General features: G+C 40.5%; 1 protein-coding gene across 2 annotated transcripts in view; it reads left to right on the forward strand.

Annotated features, from left to right (window-relative positions):
- The window catches only part of LOC129024771 (zinc finger protein 81), a 99,659-nt gene that overhangs the window by 16,370 nt on the left and 55,369 nt on the right, over positions 1 to 27,920 (forward strand). The window lies entirely within an intron of this gene.

The following is a 27,920-nucleotide window of genomic DNA, read 5'->3' on the forward strand; positions in this document are numbered from 1 at the left end:
CTCTGTTGCCCAGGTTGAAGTGCAGTGGCACGATCATAGCTCACTGCAACCTCGAACTCCTGGGCTCAAGTGATCCTTCTACCTCAGCCTCCCAAGTAGCTGGGACTACAGGTCCGAGCCACCATGCCCAGTAGGTGCCATTATTATCCCCATGTCATAGGGGGAAAACTGGGGCATAGGGGAAAACCATTTGGCCCAGGTTTACACAGCAAATAGCCAGTAATAGGTGGGGCTGCTCTCACTTCTGGGCGTCATTGTCTTCTCTTTGAAGAAATCTCTCCTGGAGCTTGACTTGCTAAAGTCTGGACTGGTGGCTTTCTCAGTTTGATACAGAGCTGTTACCTTGGTGTCTTCCCTTCACCATCTCCCAGGAAATCCCCTTGACTTCTCTCTTGGGTCAGATCTGTTTCCTGGAGCTTGTGTCTTCATCTTTCTTGGCTTACCTCTTCATTTTGTGGGGAGCACATCCTTCAGTATATCCTTGCAAATGGATGCATGACAGGTACATTTTATGAAACTTTGCATGTCTGAAAATGTCATGCAGAAATATATTTACTCAATACATATAACTGTATAAATTTATGTGTAGAAATATAAATATGAATGCCATGGAAATATACCTATTTGATCCTGACAAAAAAGACTAAATTTGTCTTTTTGGCTGAGAATAGAATTCTAGATTAAAAATGATTTTTTTTTTTTTAGATAGAGTCTTGCTCTGTTGCCCAGGCTGGAGTGCAGTAGCACAATCTCGGCTCACTGCAAGCTCTGCCTCCTGGGTTCACGCCATTCTCCTGCCTCAGCCTCCCGAGTAACTGGGACTACAGGCACCCACCACCACACCAGGCTAATTTTTTTGTATTTTTAGTAGAGACGGGGTTTCACCGTGTTAGCCAGGATGGTCTCGATCTCCTGACCTCGTGATCTGCCCACCTCGGCCTCCCAAAGTGTTGGGATTACAGGCGTGAGCCACCGTGCATGGCCTAGAAATCATTTTTATGCCCAATTTAAAAGCCTGTTTCCAAAGTCTTCCTAGGCCTTTTCTACTCACACGTACATTTTCTCTGCTTTTCTAAAACTCTTTTTATTTGGTTGTCGATGCTCCTTTGTAAAAATTATTTGCTTTACTGATTTCCATTTCTATCTCTTTTGTTCTCCCTTCTAGTAGTACTTTTTAAAAACTTTATCTTCAAAATCTTCTTTTGTGTCTCTCATTAATGCTGTTATATTTTTTCTTTTAAGTAGTTCTTTTTGTCTTCAGAATATTCCCGTGCTATTTTTGTTTTATGGATGCAGCATCATATCATTCTAAAGATATTAGTAGTAGTTTTTTTGACAACTTAATTTTTTGAATAGTAATATAGAAAAAATGGCTCAAAAAATTAAAGACATATAAAAAGCTATACAGGTTGAGTATCCCTAATCCAAAAATCCAAAATCCAAAATGCTTCAAAATCCAAAACTTTTTGAGCACTGACATGACATTCACAGGAAATGCCCATTTGGATTTTGGATTTTCAGATTAGGGATGCCCAACCTAAGTATAATGCAGATATTCTAAAATCTGAAAAAAAGTCCAAAATCCCAAATACTTCTAATCCCAGGCATTTCAGATAAGGGCTACTCAAGCTCCATGGTCTAAATTCTCTTATCCATCTGTCTCCTGTCTGCTCAGCTCTCTCTAATACATATAACCAGATTAGTTAGTTTTTCTCTGTATGATTAGGGTTTCTTTATGCAAATAACAGCAGCTGAGAACACATTCTTATTTTCTCCTTTTTATGTCACAGAAGGTAGCCAATTAAAGACATTTTTATCAATTTTTGTTAATTTAAAATATTTCAGTGAACTATAATGTGAATTATAAGCAATGCTGCTAGGAACATTCTTCATGTCTCCATGCACATGTGTACACCCTCTCTTAAATATATACAGGGGGGTGAAGTTAATGGGTCATAGTTATGTCTTAAAAACATTTTTATTGTGAAATATAACATATATACAGAAAAGCATACAGAACAGACATGTATGGCCGAGTGAGTTATCCTTCCATAGGCCTAGAAAGAGTCCATAGTTAGCATTCCACAATCCCTCTACTCCCAGAGCTAACTACTACCCTGACTTTTATGTTAATCACTTCCTTTAAGAAGAAAATCACAGCTGGGCACGGTGGCTCACACCTGTAATCCCAGCACTTCAGGAGGCTGAGGCAGGTGGATCACCTGAGGTCAGTCAGGAGTTCGGGACTAGCCTGTCCAATATGGTGAAACCCTGTCTCTACTAAAAATACAAAAATTAGCCAGGCATGGTAGCAGGTGCCTGTAATCCCAGCTACTTGGGAGGCTGAGGCAGGAGAATCATTTGAACTCAGGAGGCAGAGGTTGCAGTGAGCTAAGATCGCGCCACTGCACTCCAGCAGTCTGGGTGACAAGAGCAAGACGCCGTCTCAGAAAAAAAAAAAAAAAAAAAAAGAAGAAAATCGCAATCCACAGAGTGGGAGAAGGGAGAAGATATAAACAACAGAGGACTTATAAAGAATATATCAAGAGCAACAAAACAACAAGAAAAAGCAGAATACTCACTAGTCAGAGGCCTTCTTGAACAGATATGTAACAGATGAAGATATTCAGATGGCTAATAGACACGTGAGACAGTGCTCAATGTCATTATTCATCAGGGAAATGCAAATTTAAACCACAATGTAATACAACTACCCCTTACCACCACCACTAGAATGGCTATAATTTAGAACACTGACAATGACAAGTACAATGACAAGTGTTAGGAGGAGGAGCACTGCTGATGAGAATGTAAACTGGCACAATCTCTGGGGACCTTTTAGCCTTATTCATCCATACATATGTAGACCATATGAGGAAACAGTTCTAGGAAAACACCCACCAGAAATCCTTGGCTGATGTACCAGGACACATGTATAAATGCTCACTGTAGCATTACTTGTAACAGCCAGAAACTGGAAATAATGCAAATGACCATCAATAATAGAGTGGGGCCAGGTGTGAGAGCTCATACTTGTAATCCCAACACTTTGAGAGGCTGAGGCAGGAAGATTGTTAGAGGCCAGGAGTTCAAGACCAGCCTGGGCAACATAATGAGACCCATCTCTTAAAAAAAAAAAAAAGAAAGAAAAAAAAGTTTAAAAATAGAATGGATAAATAAATTGAACATAATATTGAGTGAAAGAAGGTAAACACCAAAGAATTTGTTGTGTTTATTTCAATTTATATGAAGTTTTAAGACAGGAAAAGCAAAAGCATATAGTATAGAGGGGTATATTTGTAGGTGATAAAACTTGAAAGCAAAGTGAGGAAGTGCTCACCATCTGAGGTAGAATAGTGGCTTCCTTGACCAGGGGCATTGCAGGGAGGGAGGGAAAGAGGCATGAGTAAGGCTTCCGGCCAGGGAGCTGGCCATGTTCTATTTCCAGATTGTGGTGGTAATTAGGTTGGTATTTGCTTCGAATGATTAGTTAAGGTGAATATTTGTTTCATATGTTTTTCTGCATGAATATTATATTTAATAATAATAATCTTTTGAAAAGAAAAAAATGTACCCTCCAATTTTGACCCCAGTAGCCTATATATTCTTTCCCAAGGCAGCTACAGATAGTCTGTCCATACAAACACATACACTCATTCACAGGCACACACACAAACACACATGCACACACATACCCCAACACCCCTATATCCATTTTTAAACTGAAATATTAGCATACAAAATTTCCAGCACTTGCTTCTCTCCCTTAACAATAAAGCATGGTGATTATTCAGTGTCACTACATGTAATGAGTTACCTCATTCCTTTACAAGGCTACGTCTTATTCTATTATATGAATATATCAAAATATGCTAACCAGTTTTCTATTAATAGACATTTAAAGGGTTTCTAATCTTTTGCAATTGTACACAACACTGCAATGAATATCCTTATACAAATCTTAGTTAACACAAGAGAGAGTATGTTTAAAGAGAAATTTCTCCAAGTAGAATTCCCAGGACAGATGATATATACATTTTTACTCTTTTTGTTTTGTTTTGTTTACACATTTTTATTCTTAATGGATATGGAAAAATTGCCTGCCCTGTGGGTTGTGTCAGTTGTATGAGTGTCTGTTTTCACCATACCCAAGCAACACAGTGTCTTGTCATATTCATTTTTTCTTTTTGGCCAGTCTGATAGGTTACGACACAGTATCTCAGTATAGATTTAATTTGCATTTCTCTTATGGCCGAGGCTGAATATATGTGACTGTGTTTAAAGAGCCATTTATATGATTTTTTTCTGAGGCATTTTAAAATTTCCTTTTCCCATTTTTCTATTAGGGTGTTGCTATTTATGGAAGGATATTACATGTGTCCCAGTTATTTTTCCCAATTTCCCATTTGTCTTTTAAATGAAAATGTTAGTGTTTTCTCTGTGCATTGAGTTTATGAATCTTTTCTGTTCTCCAAGTTTTGTATCATAACTAGAAAAGCCTTCCTCATTGTTCCTCATTGCTCAGCTGTATTTGGGAAAAAAACCTCTTACATTTTCTGTTTAATACTTAATTGTTTTTATTTTTTACTTTTACTGCTGCGACTAGCTGGATTCTTTTTGCTATTGTTGTAAAGCCTTAGCCAGGGATCTGTCTTAATTTTTCTTCAACATGCCTACACATTTGTCCAAATACCATTTATTGAATAATCTATATTTTCCCCACTAACATGCAATACTACATTAGCATATACAGGCATACCTTGGAGATGTTGCAGGTTCGATTCCGGACCACTGCAATAAAGTGAGTATCTCAGTAAAGAGAGTCATACAAATTTTGTGGCTTCCCACATAAAAGTTATGTTTATAGTATGCTATAGTCTATTAAGTGTACAATAGCATTATGTCTAAAAACAGTGTATATACCTTAATTTAAAAATACTACTACAAAATGGTAACAATCACGTGAGCCTTTGGTGGGTCATAATCTTTTTGCTGATGAAAGGTCTTGCCTTGATGCTGATGGCTGTTGACCGATCAGGGTGGTGGTTGCTGAACATTGGGGTGGCTATAGCAATTTTCAAAAATAAGACAACAATGAAGTTTGCCACATCAATGAACACTTTCCTTCCTGAAAGATTTCTCTGTAGTATACAACACTGTTTGATAGCATTTTACCCACAGTAGAAATCCTTTCAAAATTGGAGTCAATCGTCTCAAACCCTGCCCCTGCTTTCTTTCAGTTTATGTAATATTCTAAATCACTTGCTGTCATTTCCACACTGTCCACAGCATCTTCACTAGGAGTAGATTCTGTCTCAAGAAATCATGTTCTTGGCTTATCCATAAGAAAAAACTCCTCATCTGTTAAAGTTTTATCATGAGATGGCAGCAATTCAGTCACATCTTCAGGCTTCACTTCTAGTTCTCTCACTATTTCCACCATCTCTGTAGCTATTTCCTCTGGTGACGTCTTGAACCCCTGAAAGTCATCCATGAGGGTTGGAATCAAGTCTTTCCAGACTTCTGTTATTGCTGATATTTTAACCTCCTCCCATGAATCATGAGTGTTCTTAATGGCTTCTAGAATGATGAACCGTTTACAGGAGGTTTTCAATTTACTTTGCCCAGATTCATCCAAGGAATCGCCATCTGTGGCAGCTATAGTCATACAAAACATATTTCTTAAATAAGACTTGAAAGTTGAAATTACTCTTTGATCTATGGGCTCCAGAATCATGTTGTGTTAACAGGCATGAATCTCCTTGTACATCTCCATCAGAGCTCTTTGGTGACCAGGTGCATTGTCAGTGAGCAGTGATATTTTGTAAAAAATCTTTTTTTCTAGCAATAGGTGTCAACAGTGGTCTTAAAATATTCAGTAAACCATGCTGTAAACAGATATGCTGTCATCCAGGCTTTGCTGTTCCATAATTCTTTTTTTTTTTTTTTTGAGATGGAGTCTCGCTCTGTTGACAGGCTGTAGTGCAGTGGTGCGATTTCAGCTCACTGCAACCTCGCCTCTGCTTCCTGGGTTCAGGCGATTCTCTTGCCTCAGCCTCCCGAGTAGCTGGGACTACAGACACACGCCACCACGCCCAGCTAATTTTTGTATTTTTAGTAGAGACAGGGTTTCACCGTGTTGGCCAGGATGGTCTCGATCTCTTAACCTCGTGATCTGCCTGCCTTGGCCCCCCAAAGTGCTGGGGTTACAGGCGTGAGCCACCACGCCTGGCCAATTTGGCATAATTCTTAAGGATCTTAGGATTTACAGAATGGTAAATGAGCATTGGCTTCACCTTTTTTGTTGTTGTTTGTTTGTTTGAGACAGGGTCTCACTCTGTCAGTCAGGCTGGAGTGCAGTGACGTTATCATAGCTCACTGTAACCTTGAGCTCCTGGGCTCAAGCAATCCTGCCTCAGCCTCCTGAGTAGCTGGGACTACAGGCATGTGCCACCATGCCTGGCTAATTTTTTTTTTTTTTTAAGAGATGGGGTCTTGCTCTGTTGCCAGGACTGATCTCAACCTCCTGGCCTCAAGCAGTCCTCCCACCTCAGCCTCCCAAAGTGCTGGGATTACTGGTGTGAGTCACCATGGCTGGCCGGCTTCAACTTAAAGTAACCAGCTGCATTAGTCCCTAACAAGAGAGTCAGCCTGTCCTTTGAAGGTTTGAAGTCAGGCATTTACTTCTCATCTCTAGCTATGAAAGTCCTAGCTGGCATGTTCTTCCAATATAAGGCTGTTTAATCTACATTGAAAATCTGTTGTTTAGTGTAGCCATCTTCATCAATGATTTTAGCTAGATCTTCTGGATAACTTGCTGCATACAGCTTCTATGTTAGCACTTGAGCACTTGCTACTTCACCTTGTACTTTTATGTTATGGAGATGGCTTCTTTCCTTAAGCCTCACGAATCAACCTCTGCTAGCTTCAAACTTTGCTTCAGCAGCTTCCTCACCTCTCTCAACCTTCGCAGAATTGAAGAGAGTTCAGGTCTTGCGCTTTTGAGTAGGCTTTGGTTTAATTAAGGGAATGTTGTGGCTGATTTGGTCTTCTTTCCAGATCACTCAAACTTTCTCCGTATCAGCAATAAGCCTGTTTCACTTTCTTATCTTTCATGTGTTCACTGGAGTAGGACTTTTAATTTCCTTTAAGAATTTTTCCTTTGCATTCACAACTTGTCTGACTGGTGCAAGAAGCCTAGCTTTTCAGCCTAGCTTGGCTTTCAACAGGCCTTCCTCAATAAGCTCAATCATGTCTAGCTTTTGATTTAAAGGGAGAGACATGTGACTCTTCCTTTCACTTGAACACTTAGAGACCACTGAGGGTTATTAATTGTCCTAATTTCAATATTGTTGTGTCTTAGGGAATAGGGAGGCCCGAGGAGAGGGAGAGACAGGGAACGGGCCAGTAGGTGGAGCAGTCAGATCACACACAGCATTTATCAATTCAGTTCACCATCTTCTATGGGCATGGTTCGTGGTGCCCTGAGACAACGACAATAGTAACATCAAAGATCACTGATCACAGATTACCATAACAGATATAATAATAGGCCAGGTGCGGTGGCTCACACCTGTAATCCCAGCACTTTGGGAGGCCAAGGTGGGCAGATCATGAGGTCAGGAGTTCAAGACCAGCCTGGCCAAGATGGTGAAACCGCGTCTCTACTAAAAATACAAAAATATTAGCCGGGCGTGGTGGCAGGTGCCTATAATCCTAGCTACTCGGGAGGCTGAGGCAGATAATTGCTTGAACCCGGGAGGCAGAGGTTGCAGTGAGCCGAGATCATGCCATTGCACTCCAGCATGGGTGAGAGAGTGAGACTCCGTCTCAAATTAAATTAATTAATTAATTAAATAAAAATAAAAAATAACCAAATCTTCCACCTTAAAAAAAAGAGAAGAAACAGATATAATAATAATGAAAATGTTTACAATATTGTGAGGATTACTAAAACCTGACACAGAGACATGAAGTGAGCACATGCTGTTGTACAAATGGTCCCAATAGACTTGCCCTATCAGAGTTGCCACAAACCTGCAGTATACAAAAAACACAATATCTCAGAAGTGCAGTGAAGTGCAATGAAACCATGTATGCCTATACATACTTTCCAAGATATAACTCTGAGTATATTGGGTATATTTCTGGACCTTATCCTGTTCCATTGAGCTAATAGTCATATCTTTATTATTCTAATTCCTCTATATTTGTTATTTCTTCTAGTAGATGGTAGGGCTGTCTCTGATTACCCCTTTTTTCAGGAATTTACTGTTTTCTTTTTTGTACACAATTTATAATTTACTTACCAAATTTAAAAATAATTATATTGCCATTGTGAATAAACTTGCATTAAACTTATATCTAAGATAGGGCCATTTGCTTCTTTATGATAATTCAGATTTCCTACTAAAGTATTGAGTATGGGCTGGGTGTGGTGGCTTATGCCTGTAATCCCAACACTTAGAGAAGCCGAGGCAGGTGGATCACTTGAGGTCAGGAGTTTGAGACCAGCCTGGCCAACACAGTGAAACTCTGTCTCTACTAAAAATACAAAAATTAGCCAGGCGTGATGGTGCACACCCATAATCCCAGCTACCCAGGAGGCTGAGGCACAAGAATCACTTGGATCCAGGAGGTGGAGGTTGCAGTAAGCCGAGATCACGCCACTGCACTCCAGCCTGGGTGACATAGTGAGACTCTGCCTCAAAAAAAAAAGAATTGAGTATGTTTGCTTTTTTTCAAGTAATCTTTGCATTTCCCGTTAATGTGTTAACATTTTCTTCAAATATGTTTTGACATCAGTTTTTGTTTCTATTTTCTAAATGGCAAAAATGCAAATATATATGAATGTATATCATTATAAATTGAAACTAAAATTACAATTATTCCCACAGAAGAAATAGTTGAAAGAAAGTAAGTGAAAGGGAAAGCAAGGAATCCTATGATTCTCTTATTCTTTTTCAGAAGAATATAGATATTGATAGACTTTGGGAGAGAAACATGCATATAATTCTGGTCTTATGTTGGGATGAGTGATAAGACTAAACATAGAATGAATAGTAATTTTCAAATGAGCATTAAGGGGGAAAACACCAAAAATTTTATGTGCCAAGGAAATTAAAGGAAACCAAAAGAAATATTTAAATAGCAGAAATCCATCCTAGTGTTCCAATAATTACATATGGGTTAAAATCATTCATTAAAAGAAAAACATCGTCAGCAGATAGGAAAAAACAACTGAAAAATTCCCCAAGGTCCAGCATTATTTTATAAACATGAGTTACATTTGAAATTAAAAGACCCAGCTGGGCGCAGTCGCTCATACCTGTAATCTCAGCACTTTGGGAGGCCGAAGCGGGTGGATCACCTGAGGTCAGGATTTCTAGACCAGCCTGGCCAACATGGTGAAACCCCATCTCTACTAAACATACAAAAATTAGACGGTGCTCACCTGTAATCCCAGCTACTCGGGAGGCTGAGGCAGGGGAATTGCTTGAACCTGGGAGGTAGAGGTTGGCAGAGGTTGCAGTGAGCCGAAATCATGCCACTGTACTCCAGCCTGCGTGATAGAGCGAGACTCCTTCTCGAAAAAAAAAAAAAAAAATTAAAAGACCCAGAAAATATGAAAATGACGGGATAGAAAATGATAGACTTGGCCAAAAAACACCAATAGAAGCCTGTGGCTGCAATTTTAAAACCTGAGCAGAGGGAATATAAGGTGAAAAACATCGCAAGGTATGAAAGTAGATGGTTCTTCAAACTGTGAAATACCAAGAATTATAACATTTATCAACACATATATAGCTAATGATATATCCTTAAACTATGTAAAATTAAAACTAGGTGAAATAGTTAATTGTACCACTAGCCACTTTAACCCAGCCTTTTTCAGAAACTAGATGATGAAGCAAAGAAAAAAAAATTTTAAAGCTTTGCTGTAATATGGATCATCACACAGAGCATGAAAGCATGAAATTAAAAATAAAAAGTAAGCAGCTAGTGAAAAATAAATATTCTCTATGCACATTAAAATATTTTACATAAATATGTTTAAAGAGAAAGCATAAATCATCTTACAAAATACATACAAGTAAACATCAAGAGGCACATTTCAAGGTTTATGCAGTAAAGCTAAACTTACAGGTGGATGGAAAATTATAGATTTGAATGTCCATTTATTCCTTTCCTATACCCATGAACTTTCCTTCCTGTTAGAAATGATCTTTCCACTGAACCCTTTCCCCTCCCTTCCAGTTATCTCCTCTCTTTCCTATCACATCACTTTTCCCCTTCTATGCTGGGCCATTCTCACAAGCATGCAACATGCAGAAATATTGTCTATCTGAAAAAATCTGCCCTTGACCCCTCATCCACTCCCAGCCAAGGTGTTTCACCAGAGGAATAAGTAATTCCTGCAAGCTCACTGACAAAACCTGTGACTTGCAAAACAGTTTAATGTCTTCTTCTGTTAGGTGGGTTTTGGGCCAGGGACACGTTTCCTCAAACTGGGGCAAGGCTGGGGGTTACTCCCCTATAATCTCTGTGGTACACTTCTTTGCAGGTCCTGGGAATCTCAATTATGCCAACCCCTGACCCTCAATTCTTCCCCTTTTATTCTGTAAGCTGCCATTCTTACTACCAAGGGTCTCATACTTTTTACCTAATGTTGTGGTATAACAGCCTGCCAAAGAGAACATCAGCAATTACAGATCAGCCTCACTCATGAATAGTGATGGAACTGTTATAAATGAAATATCGTCAAGCAGAATCCATCAATTCCTTTAAAAGTCACTCATTCTGACCACGTGGTCCAATATTATAAAATCTAGAATGCACCATATTAACATACCATCAGAGAAAAGCAATGTCACAAGATTCAACATCCATTCTTGATTTTAAAAAGTATCAAAGTCAAGCATCCCACGCTTCCAGTTCCTTCCCCCAACTCACCCTAGGGATTGTCACTGAAGTAGTGAAGGCTGATTAAGAACATCCAGAACTCTTCATTTGGGAATGAGTCCCTTATAAGTCATCTTCGTTTGTCTTGTCTTATACTTTTCCAGAATTCGTCTCTGGCTGATTAAGATGGAGACCATGCCTCCTTTCTTTTGGGACTTCCTTATACACTGATGATGTTCAGAATCCTTTATTTTAGATTGAGTCTTTTATCTTTATAAAGTGTCTTCCTTTGTCTTGTTTCATTCTTTTGCCCTGGAATTCTACTCTGGTTGATATTAAGATGGAGGTCTTGCTTCCCTTCTTTTGGCTTTTTCTGATACACCTTTGCTTATCCTTTTACCATCATTCTGAATCTTTGTTCATCTTTCTATATAATATGTGAAAGATGTGTTTTATATTATACTTTCTAATTTTAATGTTTCTTTTTAATATGTTTCACTATATGCTCTATTTTGCTTTGTGTTTTGTTCTTTCTAATAATTTGAAAGGGTCGGCTGGGCGTGGTGGCTCACGCCTGTAATCCCAGCACTTTGGGAGGCCGAGGCAGGCAGATCACCTGAGGTCGGGAGTTTGAGACCAGCCTGACCAACACAGTGAAACCCCGTCTCTACTAAAAATACAAAATTAGCCGGGCGTGGTGGCACATGCCTGTAATCCCAGCTACTTGGGAGGCTGAGGCAGGAGAATTGCTTGAACCCAGGAGAGAGAAGTTGTGGTGAGGCAAGATCGCACCATTGCACTCCAGCCTGGGCAACAAGAGCCAAACTCCGTTTCAAAAAAAAAAAAGAAAGAAAAGAAAGTAAAAGAAAGGTTTAAATTCTTTTTTTGGTTCTTTAAGTGGTTACCTTTATAACATTAATTTTATAAATTATAATTAATATTCTAATTATTATAACACTATCTATTAACTGTCCACCTTGAGTAGTGACAAGATTTGTATATGTTATTTCAATAATTCTTTTATTAGTTTTCCTTCAGCCTTGTATTTGAAGGCTTATCAGTCCAATTTGCCTGGGTCCATTTTTAAGAACAAATTATATACTGATTTTCCTCTCTTCCATATTTCTGTCATTTTTTTCCTATTATATTTTGAAGTATTTGTTGATTTCCACTTCATTTTGTTTACTGGCCATAATCCTTTCTTTGTTCCTACCTGTTTTGACAGGAACTGTTAAAGACATTCATATCTGTATTGATTTTTTGTTTTTTTAATCACTTCAAATGGTCATGTCAATGTCTTTTCAAAGTTGATGACTTCAAATCAGAATCCAAATAAGGTCCACACATTTGTTCCTATGTCTCTGTCAAGAACTGTGAAGAGTCTGAGATTTTTACCCTACTTGTGAGCTAATGAGTTAGCCTGAGACAGTGTCCTGGATGCTGGCAAAAGAGATATGAAACTATGGGCTAGAGAAAAGGACTTTATTACTCATGGCAGTCATGGTAGCTAGAGTCTTAACATTTGTGCCAGCTCCCCAAGTCCCGATTCCTACAGGGTGATGTGAAGAGAGCCAGGTGATGCACAGTGGGTCGCTTAGGTACCCTGAGTCTTTTATACTGAGTAGTAAGCAAACTTGTCCTTTCCTCTGGAGGGAGACACAATATATATTTCCAAGGCTATTTGCTCTGCAAACATCCTCGAAAAGATGGCCTGGAACAAAAGGCAGTGTGGCATAATAAAAATATGTATATTTGGTTCCTTGCACAGAGCTCTGAAAACTCTTGTAATTTCCTGAGTGGATAGGGGTGCCAGGAACATCTGTTTGTTCTAATATTTGGTCTTTGACCCTAGTTCTTGACACAGAGCTGTTAATCCCATGCAATTTCCTGGGTGATAGGAGCATCTTTTGTTCTAATGAGATGACCTTTTTTTTTTTTTTTTTGAGACAGAGTCTCGCTCTGTTGCCCAGGCTGGATTGCAGTGGCGCGATCTTGGCTCACTGCAAGCTCTGCCTCCTGGGTTCATGCCATTTTCCTGCCTCAGCCTCCCAAGTAGCTGGGACTACAGGCGCCCACCACCACGCCCGGCTAATTTTTTTTATTTGTTTTTAGTAGAGACGGGGTTTCACCGTGTTAGTCAGGATGGTCTCGATCTCCTGACCATGAGATGACTCTTGATGGGCTCCTGGATAGCTTCAGGAGCGGGGCTGATCACCAGAAAGACCAAGCCGTGATTAGAAGCTTGGAACTTTCAGCCTCACCCTCATCCTCTGGGGAGGGAAGAGGGGCTGCAGATTGAGATGATCATCATGCCTATGTGATGATGTATCCATAAAAATCCCTATAAACCAACCCCTGATTTATAGCCAATTGGCCAGAAGTACGGAGGCCTGTACTTGTGATTGGTGTCTGAAGCAGGACAGTCTTGTGGGACTGAACCTTAACTTGTGGGCATATTAAATTGTAGAACACCTATTGGAGTCTGCAAAAGATGTGGTTTGGAGAGCTTCAGGGTTGGTGAACATGGAGGTGCTGGGTGGGTGGCACGCCTGGAGAGGACGTAGAAGCTCTGTGCCCCTTCCCACATACCTTGCCCTATGTATGTGGATAGGGGTACTAGGAACATCTGCTGTTCTAACATTTGGTCTTTGACCCTGGTTCTTGACACAGAGCTCCTAATCCCATGCAGTTTCCTGGGTGATAGGAGCATCTTTTGTTCTAATCAGGCTGTCTATCTAGCTGTTCATCTGTTTCTTTTGTAATATTCTTTATAATAAACCAATAAATGTAAATAAGTGTTTTACTGAGTTCTATGAGCTATTCTAGCAATGATTGAACCCGAGGAGGAGTTCGTGGGAATCCCCAATTTATAGCCAATTAGTGGGAAGTACAGGAGACCTGGACTTCTGATTGGTGTCTGAAGTGGGGACAGTCTTGTGTGGCTGGGCCTTAACCTGTTAGTGTCTGTTCCAACACTGGGTAGTTAGTTCAGTATTAAAGTGTGGAACACCTGTTAGAGTCTGCAAATAATTGCTTGGTGTGGAAAACCCAACACATTTGGTGTCAGAAGTGTTCTGTGTGAGTGGAAGGAAAAACAGTTGTTTTTTTCCCTTTTTCAGGCAATCAGTACCTGTCCTCACAAGATCTGCAAAATGTGAGAGCCCCGTAGAGAACTGTCTCGCATCTCCCCCTTGTTTCTACACTGTCTTTGATTCTGCACATGTTCCCATGAGTACACTACTCCACTGGTTACTTTAATTATTCTGTCAGAGGCTAGGGCCAAATCTGTGCAATTTGTCTCATGCAGCACTTAATTAAGGGTTGATCAGCAGTGCTCCAAGCAGCAGTCTGGCCGGTACTGGGCCAATACCAGCAATACTGGGCCAATCCGCAGTGTTTTCCTCAACCGTAACCCTTAGGGTTCCAGGCCCAACCAGCTGAACAAATCCCATAAACCGTTAAGGTCTGTCTCCCTGATAAAACCAGGTGTTTTTCTCCTTAACTTTCTAGCTTGACCTTTCTACTTTGGCCTCAGGCACTAATCCAGGTAACATGAGGTATTAGTATTAGCAATTGCACAAATTCTGCCTTGGCCCCAAAGGGCAATTTCATTATCCATAACGACCTTGGACAGCAAGTTGAGGCTGACCAGAATGTTTCCAAGGCCAAGGTAGCATTATTAATCACCTCGGCTAAAGTCAGGGACAGATTTGCTACCACCTTTTCTAACTGGATGATTCCTATCATGGGAATAACTGCTTGCAGGGTACACATAAATAACAGGCCAGTTTATCCCTCTAGGAAGTTCCTCCTAGCAACAATGGGTAGCCTTGTTTTGGTGAGGTCTCAAGAGTCATTTGAGGGTTACGTGAACCCCTGGTAGTGATTCCTTACAACTTGCAGGTCTCTAATGAGCCCCACTCAAGGTGCAAATCCCCATATTTTGGGAGGGGACAAGTTAATGTCTGACTTACACACAAAGAGTACAATCTCGGCTGGGCGCGGTGGCTCATGCCTGTAATCCCAGCACTTTGGGAGGTCCGAGGCAGGCGGATCAGGATTTCGAGACCAGCCTGGCCAACATAGTGAAACCCCGTCTCTACTAAAAATACCAAAAAAAATTAGCTGGGTGTGGTGGCGGGTGCCTGTAATCCCAGCTACCCGGAAGGCTGAGGCAGGAGAATCACATGAACCTGGGAGGCAGAGGTTGCAATGAGCCGAGATCATGCCATTGCACTCCAGCCCAGGCGACAAGTGCGAGACTCCATCTCAAAAAAAAAAAAAAAAAAGAAAAAGAAAAAAGAAAACTACAATCTCAGGGTGACTCTGGGAAGAAAGTGTTGTTTAAAACTGAGGGGGCTCCCTAAGTAGGAACCACAGCAGTCCAGGGACACAGGGTGAGAGTACCTCCAATGTGATCTCACAGCCCACTGATAGTCTTTAATTATTTAAGATAAAATCCAAGCAGTGTAAGAAATTGAATGTATTCAGGCTACTGCAAAAGGACAGTGCCTCAGATCTGGAGATCAGAGTGTCTGGGAGGGGTGGTTTTGAATCTTACTTTTATAGGGAAGAGTAGACAGGTTTGAGTGGGGAGAGTTCCAGTGTAGAGGTGGGTTGTTGTTTTTGCATTCAGGGGAAGTCCTAGTCAACTGAACAGGGAAATGTTTATCTTTGTGGCTAGCTAGTTTCAGGAAAACAAGCTTCCAATCTCAGTTAATCATTCATGAGACACAGAACAGGACGTTAGAGGGTCTGTCTCAGGCGTTTTTGCAGGTTCAGGCAAAAGGAGAGTGGTCTGTGTTTGGCTTTTTCACAGGTAAACCCAGGAGTCATGAGAAAGAGTGGACAGCAAGCCTTATCTAAGCCATGTGGGGGAGAGGGGTCTTTTGCAGTCAGTGTTTCCAAAACATGAAACGGGGAGGGTGGTTCTTAACTGTTGCTATTTTCAGAGTGCTGGTGGAATTCAACATTGTCAGACCCCTTTTTGTTCAAGGCAGCTATAAGGTTGTCCTTGAACAACTGTCTGGAAATGAGGCTACTTGGGATACCAGGTCTACACCATTGTCAGTCTAGATTTGATCTCCACATGTAACTTTGTTGGCTCAGATTTGGCCTCTGGGCACGAAGTCAGTTGGCAGTGCAGCTGTCAGGTCTGCTGGATTGTGATATGTTGAATGATTTGTCGAGACTGGCTGCAGTGTGGCACTAAGACTCTGGGCAGGCTGTATCCCCAATTGCAAAGTGTAAGATTATACACAGGAGAAGGATTAGTAATCTCTGCCATCTGCCTGAAAGCTAAGATCTTCTACTTCCAAATTCTGCCCAGGAGAACATGCCCCATAGGCTGTTCATGTGAACCTTAGAGAGGCAAGTAGCCTTTCCCTGGAGTTTAGTGATTGACTATTCTACAAGGCCTGTGGTGTTCATCCAAGTAGAGCAAGAGGTGTTGGCTATGGTACAGACACCTCCTTGACCAGCTAGGAGGAATGCAAGAGCTACATGGTTGTACTAATTTGAGCCAGTGAGTTTCAACTTATTTGCTATGTTGTAGGGCAGAGGTGGTATCATATCATTTATTACTTCTGCAAGGGTTTAGGAGAGATTTGGAGCTACTTTTTCTAATTGCAGAATTCCTTGAGTGGGTAAAATGATCCTTATAGTGTGCATAAAGAGAAAATTGCTGATTCTCCTGGGGGGTTCTCCTGAATACCCTTTAGTTGCATCATTTTGGAATGGTTAAGTCTCCAGAGGGACATGTGGGTTGACAGGTGAGGTGGTGGTTTTCAATATTCGGAGGTCCTGGACAAGGATTCCAAAGACACTGAAAAGATTAATGTCGGGAAGGCAGGTGTAGACTGGCTGGACACATACAAAGTAGTACCATAGGGGTCATAGACAGTGTTTGTGGTTTAGGAATTCTTCATAATGGTTGCAGTTAGTCAAGGGGTGGACCCCTCAGTGGGGCAGAATCTTTGTGTAAAATTGAACAAAGTCTATGAGGCTGATTGAAAAGTGGTGGAGGAGAAAATGGTGGATAAAAGCTCTGCTATGTTTTTTTTTTTTTTCCTTTGACTGATTCTGAGGAAGTGGAGTCCATTATAAATAATGTACTGGGATATTTTCTCCTTTCCCCTACCCTATTTGGTTACAAATTATTGCTGGAGATTTCAAGAGAAGCGTTAATTATGTTAGGAGTTACAGTGTCATTACTATGTGCTAAAAGGTTGGGATTGGTGAGGTGAGATGGTTTAAATACCAATATAAACCATTAAGGGGAAATGGGATGTGCTGAGGGGAATGGTGATTAAATGTTAATGCTGAAAGTCAAGTGAGGGTTGACACATCCAACAACTGGCGAGACTGCGAGTGGTAGCAATAGTTGAAAACCAAACAAGGGGCCAGGTGGGGTGGCTCACACCTATAATCCCAGCACTTTGGGAGGCCGAGGCAGGCAGATTACTTGAGGTCAGGAGTTCGAGACCAACCTGGCCAACATGGTGAAACCCCGTCTCTATTTAAAAAATACAAAAAGTAGCTGGGTGTGGTGGTGGGCACCTGTGATCCCAGCTACTGGGGAGGCTGAGGCAGGAGAATCGCTTGAACCCGGGAGGTGGAGGTTGCAGTGAGCCGAGATCGCACCATTGCACTCCAAGCCTGCGCGACAGGGCAAGACTCTGTCTCAACAAAAAAAATAAAATAAAACCGAACAAGGGAATATCATCCCCTCTTTGTACAGTGGGAATATAAAGGAGGGAGAGGACAGAAGGTACTGTGAGGGGCAAAGCCGTCTTAGAGTACAGGATCATAAGGGGACGGTTGGGTCAGAGGTCAATGGAAAAGAAGGAAAAATATGACAAAGAGCAGACAAAGAAGCAAGATGGCAAGGGCTAAATAATTTTAACTAGAGCAAAAACCAAATTCTAGTTTCATATCAGTATAATATTCGTTACGAAAACTCATTTTGAAAATCTTACAAATAAACTCATTAAACCTTAGCAAACTTTGTCCACAACAAATAAAATTCTTTCTGTGGACCTTCTACAACTTTCTATATTCATTCAAGTTTTGCCCTCTATTTTTCTCTTCTCATTCTGGAACAACCATTCGTTTTACTTTACGACAAAACTACTTACTTTTTCCTCAACAAAAACATATCCTGTGTAGCTCACATACAGAGTTATTCCTTTCCACCACTGTTGCTCCTGGTAGTCTCATTCACATATATAGATTACAACTTTTAACCACAATAATTTCTATTTCACAGAGAAAACTATGAACTGTGAATAAATGTGAATTGTCTGTCATACACCAGCATTTTGTAGCAGACTAGCAGAGCTTATGAATATACATCTCCCAATTTTTTATAGCCATACACATCCTTTATAGTACAACTTCTCAAAATGACAAAGCTTAACATGTTCATTAACAGACCCAAATATGTATAGCCTCTCTGTACCATATAAAAATAAGACACAGGCCAGGCGCAGTGGCTCACACCTGTAATCCCAGCACTTTAGGGGGCCGAGGTGGGCGGATCACCAGGTCAGGAGTTCGAGACCAGTCTGGCCAACATAGTGAAACCCCACCTCTACTAAAAATCCAAAAAATTAGCCGGGCATGGTGGTGTGTGCCTGTAATCCCAGCTACTGGGAGGCTGAGGCAGGAGAATCGCGTGAACCCAGGAGGAAGAGGTTACAGTGAGTTGAGATCGCGCCACTGCACTCCAGCCTGGGCGACAGTGTGACACTCCGTCTCAAAAAAAAAAAAAAGTCACAAAGGTTACATAAACTTAAAATTATGCTTAATGTTTTAGTTTTCATTCTTACTTAAAAATAACTAAGTATCTGATGAATAATGATTAACTTAATTTGACATACATCTAAGGCTTCAAGTTACCTAAAAATATTGGCACCTGTCTTCAAACTGACATACTGACATATAATTACTATAGAAATAAAGTTTGTCAGAATAATGATTCTATTTGGTCAAATATACATGTACATTTTTCATAATCTTGAACATCTAGTAGATGTAATGATAGCATATTCAACCAGTAAACCTGTATAAATATAGAAAGAATATATCCAACTGGAATAGAAATGTATGTTTCTGTTTAGTTTCAATTTTTGATATAGAAAATCACCCTAAAGGACGTTTTTACATCACTTATGGATTTCAGTCTTTTATGCCACAGCCCTGTCTACTCTTACCTGGAATAATCAAGAACTGGTTAGCCTCCAGGGGAATGCAGTGAAGTCAGTGATATAGTGATGGATGGTATTTTGGAATGAAAAGCAAGATGGTTATTGTCCATGAAGCACTAATGTGATGAACAGCTCCCCAGTATGCTGCTTGATGGATGGAGGGAGATGCTGACTTTGTAGGCTTCAACCAGACATTCTAGATTCTTCAGGCAAATATTTTATCTAATGGAAAATGACATTGCAGCCTGTTGCTTTGCTTGTCCTTTAAGGTAAGCTAGCAAATAGAGCAGAGGCTTTCAAACTTTTTAAAAAAAGTTTCATTGAATTTTTTTCCAAACATGTTTTACTGTGATGCACAGTGAGAAGTACATTTTACATGGTGATCTGTTTGTATGTATACACACACACACACACACACACCATATACATAAACCATATATATATACCATATATATAAAATATATGTATGTGTGTGTGTGTGTGTATATATATATATAATCTCCCCACTGTGCATTCATATATGCAGGCAGATGTGCACACACACATGCACGCATGTGCACACACACACACAAATGCGATAGAAAAAAAGTTTAGAAGCAATACTCTTCGCAAATAATATACTGGGATATTTTCTTTTCCTCTAACCTATTTTGTTACAAATTTATGCTGGTTGCAATAAAAAAAATGCTTGTATTATACTTCATACTGATAATACAAAAGACATGGCTATTTTTATTAACTAATAACATTAAACTAGTCTTGTTTGGCAAAGATTTACCTCAATTATGTGAATTTGAATTCTTAAAACATTTGAGTTAGTCTCTGTAAGTAATGTCCCCTTATCTGCAGTTTTGCTTTCTATAGTTTTAGTTACCTGCAGTGAACCAGGGCCTGAAAATATTAAATGGAAAATTCGAGAAATAATTTCTGTTTTAAATTGCATGCTGTTTTGAGTAGCATGATGAAGTCTCGTGCCATCCCATTCTATCCCACGTGGGATGTGAGTTATCCCTCCATCCAGCACATCCATGCTGTCTGCTTTCCCACCTGTTAGTCGCTTAGTAGCCATTTTGGTTATCAGATGGAAAAAACTTAGTATATACAGTGTTTGGTAGTGTCTACAATTTCAGGCATCCACTGAGGGTCTTTCTTGGAACATATCTCCCGTGGATAAGGGGAAACTACTGTACTTTTTAAAAAAAGCATATTAAGGCCAGGCATGGTGGCTCATGCCTGTAGTCCCAGCACTTTGGGAGGCCAAGGTGGGTGGATCACGAGGTCAGGAGTTCGAGACCAACCTGGCCAACATGGTGAAACCCCGACTCTACTAAAAATATAAAAATTAGCTGGGCATGGTGGAGCGTGCCTATAATCCCAGCTACTTGGGAGGCTGAGGCAGGAGAATTGCTTGAACCTGGGAGGCGGAGGTTGCAGTGAGCCGAGATTGTGCCACTGCACTCCAGCCTCGGCGACAGAGCAAGACTCCATCTCGAAGAAAAAAAAAAAGCATATTAAAAGTATTAGAAGTTCAAGTTATTGGGGGTGAATTTTAGGAATATTCATTTTTTCTCAGAGGTAGGAAAATATTACTTACTCACAGACACATAAACATACAGACAGACACAAATAGAGAGCTTATAGCTCACTGGTTCATATAAGAGCTGTTCTCTTCTCAGTGGGCTTACTGGGGCAGTGGAGCTGAGCAGAAAGCTCTGCTGGGTTTTGAGAGGTCCTAGTGAGACAGAAAGAGGTCTAGAGGAAGGCAGGTCATGTAGTACATTATCAGGTTCCACCACAGGTTGGTTTGGATGATCTGAGGCAGGATGGTGGGAAAATAAGAGGCATTAATGGTGGAAAGTGTTGGCCTTGTGTCTGCTGGGAAGGTGGTAGGATGTCTATGCTGGGGATGATTTTCTCCCTTTGCAAACTGAGTCAGTTCTGGGCACAAGGGCAAGGGTCCTTCCAAGGAAAGTCACTGGGGAGATGAATTTTTGGATTCTTGTTCCCTTTTGTGATTTAGAGCTTGGAATTCCAAGTCCAATGTCCCCACCCTATCTGTGGGGGTTGCGGGGAGAGCAGATTGCTCTGGCTCATTCCTTTCTTAATGTTTGAGTTGTAAAGCCATGGGTTTGCATTGTGTTGATTTGGTCTTTTCAGTAGTGAAGTCCTTATGGTGTCGAACTAGTGTGTGTATTTAGGAGAGAAGAGTATTTCACCAATTTACATTATGTTTTTGAATCATGTCTCTAATTTCTGGTTGTAAGCTATTAACGAAGTTAATGACCAAGGCAGATGTGGCTTCATCTTCAAGAACAAGACCAGAGTAGTCTTTCCAAACACATTCTAATCTCTGTCTTTAGTTAGAGATGTATTTATCTCTTTGTTGTGTACAGTCTTGTGTCTTAATTTCTGAGAGGGAAGACAGTGGGAGTAGATTCTAAAAGCCTCTCCCCTATGGTTTTAACTTGCATGTAAGCCTCAGGGTATTTCCCATCCAAGTACTAACCAGGCCTGATCCTGCTTAGTTTCTGAGATCAGATGAGACAGGGCTTGCAGGGAGTTATGGCTGTAGATTGCCTCAAGGTGTTCTGATTTCTTTGAAGTTCCACCTGCAGGGCCACTAGCAGTAGCACAAGTTGAAAAGAGTCAGAGAGCCCAGGAAAATATGCCTCAAGGAACTCTCTGAATTGATTACAGAATTCTTCACTCTTATAGGAGTTTAGAAAGTCCTTAACAGTCTCATGTATATATGAGCAAGACCAAGGCTGAAAGAATACTTGGTTCACATGGGGGCTCAGGTCATTGACCTTCCATCACAGGTGGAGAAAGGCCAATACTACAGGTTAGGATGGGGACTTGGTAGCAGGAGAGTTTAATAGACCCAGAGAGGAGGAGTAGGGGGAATCCACAGGAGTAGGGAAAGGGCTCGGTGGCACACATGGAGGGTTCCAGATGAGAAGAGGGTTTTGAGGTTTAGCTGGGGGGTGAAGGAGGAGCAGGAGGAGTGGACTGTTGATTGAGAGACAGTTCTTAAGGGATTATGCAGTTTGAGATACATTGAAGACATTTTCTCATTTTTCAGCCTCCTCATAGAAAACAAAACAAGCTGAGCTTTGGTGAGAAGAGACAGTAGAGCTCCAAGGTTTGGGAGCATTTCACAAATAAGTAAGTTTAGGGAGATCCTGAGGGCCTCAAAGGGCCATTAGAGTTCTAAGTTATCCTTAGTAAAATTTTGGCATTTTTTTGAGATCACGAACTGAATTGTTGCCATAGTAGCAAAGCATTTAATCGCCAAGAGTTTTTTGAAGGCGTTGATAATTGGATCAAGAGTTTCCAATGAGTGAGAATATGCGGTGTTTGGTTTTTTGTTCTTGCGATAGTTTACTGAGAATGATGATTTCCAATTTCATCCATGTCCCCGCGTGTTCTCACTCATAGGTGGGAATTGAACAATGAGAACACATGGACATAGGAAGGGGAACATCACACTTCGGGGACTGTTGTGGGGTGGGGGAAGGGGGGAGGGATAGCATTAGGAGATATACCTAATGCTAGATGACGAGTTGGTGGGTGCAGCGCACCAGCATGGCACATGTATACATATGTAACTTACCTGCACGTTGCGCACATGTACCATAGAGCCTAAAGTATAATAATAATAAAAATAATAATAATAATAATAAAAAAAAGAGTTTCCAATGAGTACCAAGGTTAAACAAAAGCCAGCAATAAAACAAAACCAAAAGAGCACTCAAAGAATGAAAACCACATGCTTACTGTGCTACCATAGACAGTGTCTAGAGCACAGGGATCAGGGTCTGGACTTACCCAGATCCCCGAATCACCAGTCAGGGAGGAGCACAGTGGGCTGGAGGCCTTGGTACCTGGGTGGAGGAGGCAGTCAGGAAGTGAGCTTCTAGTCCTCTTCAAGTCATGGCACCAAACTGTCCAAGACAAAAACCGAGCAAGTAAGAAAGTGGATTTGATTCAATCTGTTGCAATAGGGAGAGCACCCTAGATCCAAATAGTAGAGTCTCAGCCGGGTGGTTTTACCTTATACTTTTGTAGGGAGGATAGACAAGTTGTAAGTGGAGAGATTTCCAGGGGAGATTGTTTTTGCCATGAGGGGAAGTCTCAGTCAGTCAGCTGACCAGGAAATGTTGATCTTTGTATCTAGCTAGTTTCAGAAGGATAACAGTTTGGTTGATCATTCATGAGAAAAGAATGGGGAGTTAGAGGGTCTGTGTCAGGCCTTGTGCACAGGTTCAAGCAAAAAGGGAAAGGTGTGTGTTTGGCCTCATCACAGGTAAACAATGGAGTCATCTGCAAGTCTTATAGGAGTTATGACAGAGAGTGGACAGCAAGCCTTAGCTTAGGTATATAGGGAAGAATGGCTCTTTGTGGTAAGTTGTTTCTCAAGAAGGAACTTAAACAGGTGGGGGGGGATTTCTTAACTCACTGTTTTCAGAGCTCAGGTGAAGTTCAGTGTTGTTGAGTGTTCTCACTTCTGTTTGAAAACTTGAGTCCAGTTCTTGTTATTGGAGAGACTGCCTGACGGCAGTCATCCTACTGGTCCTACATGCCCATGCCACTAGCCCCATGGCATTCTTCTACCCACAGAATGACTTAGTGACAGCTGGGGGAAGGGCTTGGAGAAGACATTTGGAGATGTTGATAGTTGTTCAGCATGTGAGATGCAGGAGCTGGGTGGAGGGAGGGTGGGGATTGGCCTCAGCTGACAGTTATTTTCTTTTTCATTTTTAAAAAGTTTTTTTTTTTTTTTTTTTTCTTTTTCTTTTTTCTTTTTTTTTTTTTCTTTTTCTTTTATTATTATTATTATTATTATTATTATACTTTAGGTTTTATGGTACATGTGCGCAATGTGCAGGTAAGTTACATATGTATACATGTGCCATGCTGGTGCACTGCACCCACCAACTCGTCATCTAGCATTAGGTATATCTCCCAATGCTATCCCTCCCCCCTTCCCCCACCCCACAACAGTCCCTGAAGTGTGATGTTCCCCTTCCTGTGTCCATGTGTTCTCATTGTTCAATTCCCACCTATGAGTGAGAACGTGCGGTGTTTGGTTTTTTGTCCTTGCGATAGTTTACTGAGAATGATGATTTCCAATTTCATCCATGTCCCTACAAAGGACATGAACTCATCATTTTTTATGGCTGCATAGTATTCCATGGTGTATATGTGCCACATTTTGCTAATCCAGTCTATCATTGTTGGACATTTGGTTGGTTCCAAGTCTTTGCTATTGTGAATAGTGCCGCAATAAACATATGTGTACATGTGACTTTATAGCAGCATGATTTATAATCCTTTGGGTATATACCCAGTAATGGGATGGCTGGGTCAAATGGTATTTCTAGTTCTAGATCCCTGAGGAATCGCCACACTGACTTCCACAATGGTTGAACTAGTTTACAGTCCCACCAACAGTGTAAAAGTGTTCCTATTTCTCCACATCCTCTCCAGCACCTGTTGTTTCCTGACTTTTTAATGATTGCCATTCTAACTGGTGTGAGATGGTATCTCATTGTGGTTTTGATTTGCATTTCTCTGATGGCCAGTGATGGTGAGCATTTTTTCATGTGTTTTTTGGCTGCATAAATGTCTTCTTTTGAGAAGTGTCTGTTCATGTCCTTCGCCCACTTTTTGATGGGGTTGTTTGTTTTCTTCTTGTAAATTTGTTTGAGTTCATTGTAGATTCTGGATATTAGCCCTTTGTCAGATGAGTAGGTTGCGAAAATTTTCTCCCATTTTGTAGGTTGCCTGTTCACTCTGATGGTAGTTTCTTTTGCTTTGCAGAAGCTCTTTAGTTTAATTAGATCCCATTTGTCAATTTTGGCTTTTGTTGCCATTGCTTTTGGTGTTTTAGACATGAAGTCCTTGCCCATGCCTATGTCCTGAATGGTAATGCCTAGGTTTTCTTCTAGGGTTTTTATGGTTTTAGGTCTAACATTTAAGTCTTTAATCCATCTTGAATTAATTTTTTTATAAGGTGTAAGGAAGGGATCCAGTTTCAACTTTCTACATATGGCTAGCCAGTTTTCCCAGCACCATTTATTAAATAGGGAATCCTTTTCCCATTGCTTGTTTTTGTCAGGTTTGTCAAAGATCAGATAGTTGTAGCTATGCGGTGTTATTTCTGAGGGCTCTGTTCTGTTCTATTGATCTATATGTCTGTTTTGGTACCAGTACCATGCTGTTTTGGTTACTGTAGCCTTGTAGTATAGTTTGAAGTCAGGTAGTGTGATGCCTCCAGCTTTGTTCTTTTGGCTTAGGATTGACTTGGTGATGTGGGCTCTTTTTTGGTTCCATATGAACTTTAACGTAGTTTTTTCCAATTCTGTGAAGAAAGTAATTGGTAGCTTGATGGGGATGGCATTGAATCTATAAATTACCTTGGGCAGTATGGCCATTTTCACGATATTGATTCTGCTTACCCATGAGCATGGAATGTTCTTCCATTTGTTTGTATCCTCTTTTATTTCCTTGAGCAGTGGTTTGTAGTTCTCCTTGAAGAGGTCCTTCACATCCCTTGTAAGTTGGATTCCTAGGTATTTTATTCTCTTTGAAGCAATTGTGAATGGGAGTTCACTCATGATTTGGCTCTCTGTTTGTCTGTTGTTGGTGTATAAGAATGCTTGTGATTTTTGTACATTGATTTTGTATCCTGAGACTTTGCTGAAGTTGCTTATCAGCTTAAGGAGATTTTGGGCTGAGACAATGGGGTTTTCTAGGTATACAATCATGTCATCTGCAAACAGGGACAATTTGATTTCCTCTTTTCCTAATTGAATACCCTTTATTTCCTTCTCCTGCCTAATTGCCCTGGCCAGAACTTCCAACACTGTGTTGAATAGGAGTGGTGAGAGAGGGCATCCCTGTCTTGTGCCAGTTTTCAAAGGGAATGCTTCCAGTTTTTGCCCATTCAGTATGATATTGGCTGTGGGTTTGTCATAGATAGCTCTTATTATTTTGAGATACATCCCATCAATACCTAATTTATTGAGAGTTTTTAGCATGAAGGTTGTTGAATTTTGTCAAAGGCCTTTTGTGCATCTATTGAGATAATCATGTGGTTTTTGTCTTTGGTTCTGTTTATATGCTGGATTACATTTATTGATTTGCATATATTGAAACAGCCTTGCATCCCAGGGATGAAGCCCACTTGATCATGGTGGATAAGCTTTTTGATGTGCTGCTGGATTCGGTTTGCCAGTATTTTATTGAGGATTTTTGCATCAATGTTCATCAAGGATATTGGTCTAAAATTCTCTTTTTTGGTTGTGTCTCTGCCCGGCTTTGGTATCAGGATGATGCTGGCCTCATAAAATGAGTTAGGGAGGATTCCCTCTTTTTCTATTGATTGGAATAGTTTCATAAGGAATGGTACCAGTTCCTCCTTGTACCTCTGGTAGAATTCGGCTGTGAATCCATCTGGTCCTGGACTCTTTTTGGTTGGTAAGCTATTGATTATTGCCACAATTTCAGCTCCTGTTATTGGTCTATGCAGAGATTCAACTTCTTCCTGGTTTAGTCTTGGAAGGGTGTACGTGTCGAGGAATTTATCCATTTCTTCTAGATTTTCTAGTTTATTTGCATAGAGGTTTTTGTAGTATTCTCTGATGGTAGTTTGTATTTCTATGGGATCGGTGGTGATATCCCGTTTATCATTTTTTATTGTGTCTATTTGATTCTTCTCTCTTTTCTTCTTTATTAATCTTGCTAGTGGTCTATCAATTTTGTTGATCCTTTCAAAAAACCAGCTCCTGGATTCATTGATTTTTTGAAGGGTTTTTTGTGTCTCTATTTCCTTCAGTTCTGCTCTGATTTTAGTTATTTCTTGCCTTCTGCTAGCTTTTGAATGTGTTTGCTCTTGCTTTTCTAGTTCTTTTAATTGTGATGTTAGGGTGTCAGTTTTGGATCTTTCCTGCTTTCTCTTGTGGGCATTTAATGCTATAAATTTCTCTCTACACACTGCTTTGAATGTGTCCCAGAGATTCTGGTATGTTGTGTCTTTGTTCTCGTTGGTTTCAAAGAACATCTTTATTTCTGCCTTCATTTCGTTATGTACCCAGTAGTCATTCAGGAGCAGGTTGTTCAGTTTCCATGTAGTTGAGTGGTTTTGAGTGAGTTTCTTAATCCTGAGTTCTAGTTTGATTGCACTGTGGTCTGAGAGACAGTTTGTTATAATTTCTGTTCTTTCACATTTGCTGAGGAGAGCTTTACTTCCAAGTATGTGGTCAGTTTTGGAATAGGTGTGGTGTGGTGCTGAAAAAAATGTATATTCTGTTGATTTGGGGTGGAGAGTTCTGTAGATGTCTATTAGGTCTGCTTGGTGCAGAGCTGAGTTCAATTCCTGGGTATCCTTGTTAACTTTCTGTCTCGTTGATCTGTCTAATGTTGATAGTGGGGTGTTAAAGTCTCCCATTATTATTGTGTGGGAGTCTAAGTCTCTTTGTAGGTCACTCAGGACTTGCTTTATGAATCTGGGTGCTCCTGTATTGGGTGCATATATATTTAGGATAGTTAGCTCTTCTTGTTGAATTAATCCCTTTACCATTATGTAATGGCCTTCTTTGTCTCTTTTGATCTTTGTTGGTTTAAAGTCTGTTTTATCAGAGACTAGGATTGCAACCCCTGCCTTTTTTTGTTTTCCATTTGCTTGGTAGATCTTCCTCTATCCTTTTATTTTGAGCCTATGTGTGTTTCTGCATGGAGATGGGTTTCCTGAATACAGCACACTGATGGGTCTTGATTCTTTATCCAATTTGCCAGTCTGTGTCTTCT

This window comes from Pongo pygmaeus, chromosome X, assembly GCF_028885625.2.
Source record: "Pongo pygmaeus isolate AG05252 chromosome X, NHGRI_mPonPyg2-v2.0_pri, whole genome shotgun sequence".
In the NCBI taxonomy this organism is placed as follows: Eukaryota; Metazoa; Chordata; class Mammalia; order Primates; family Hominidae; genus Pongo; species Pongo pygmaeus.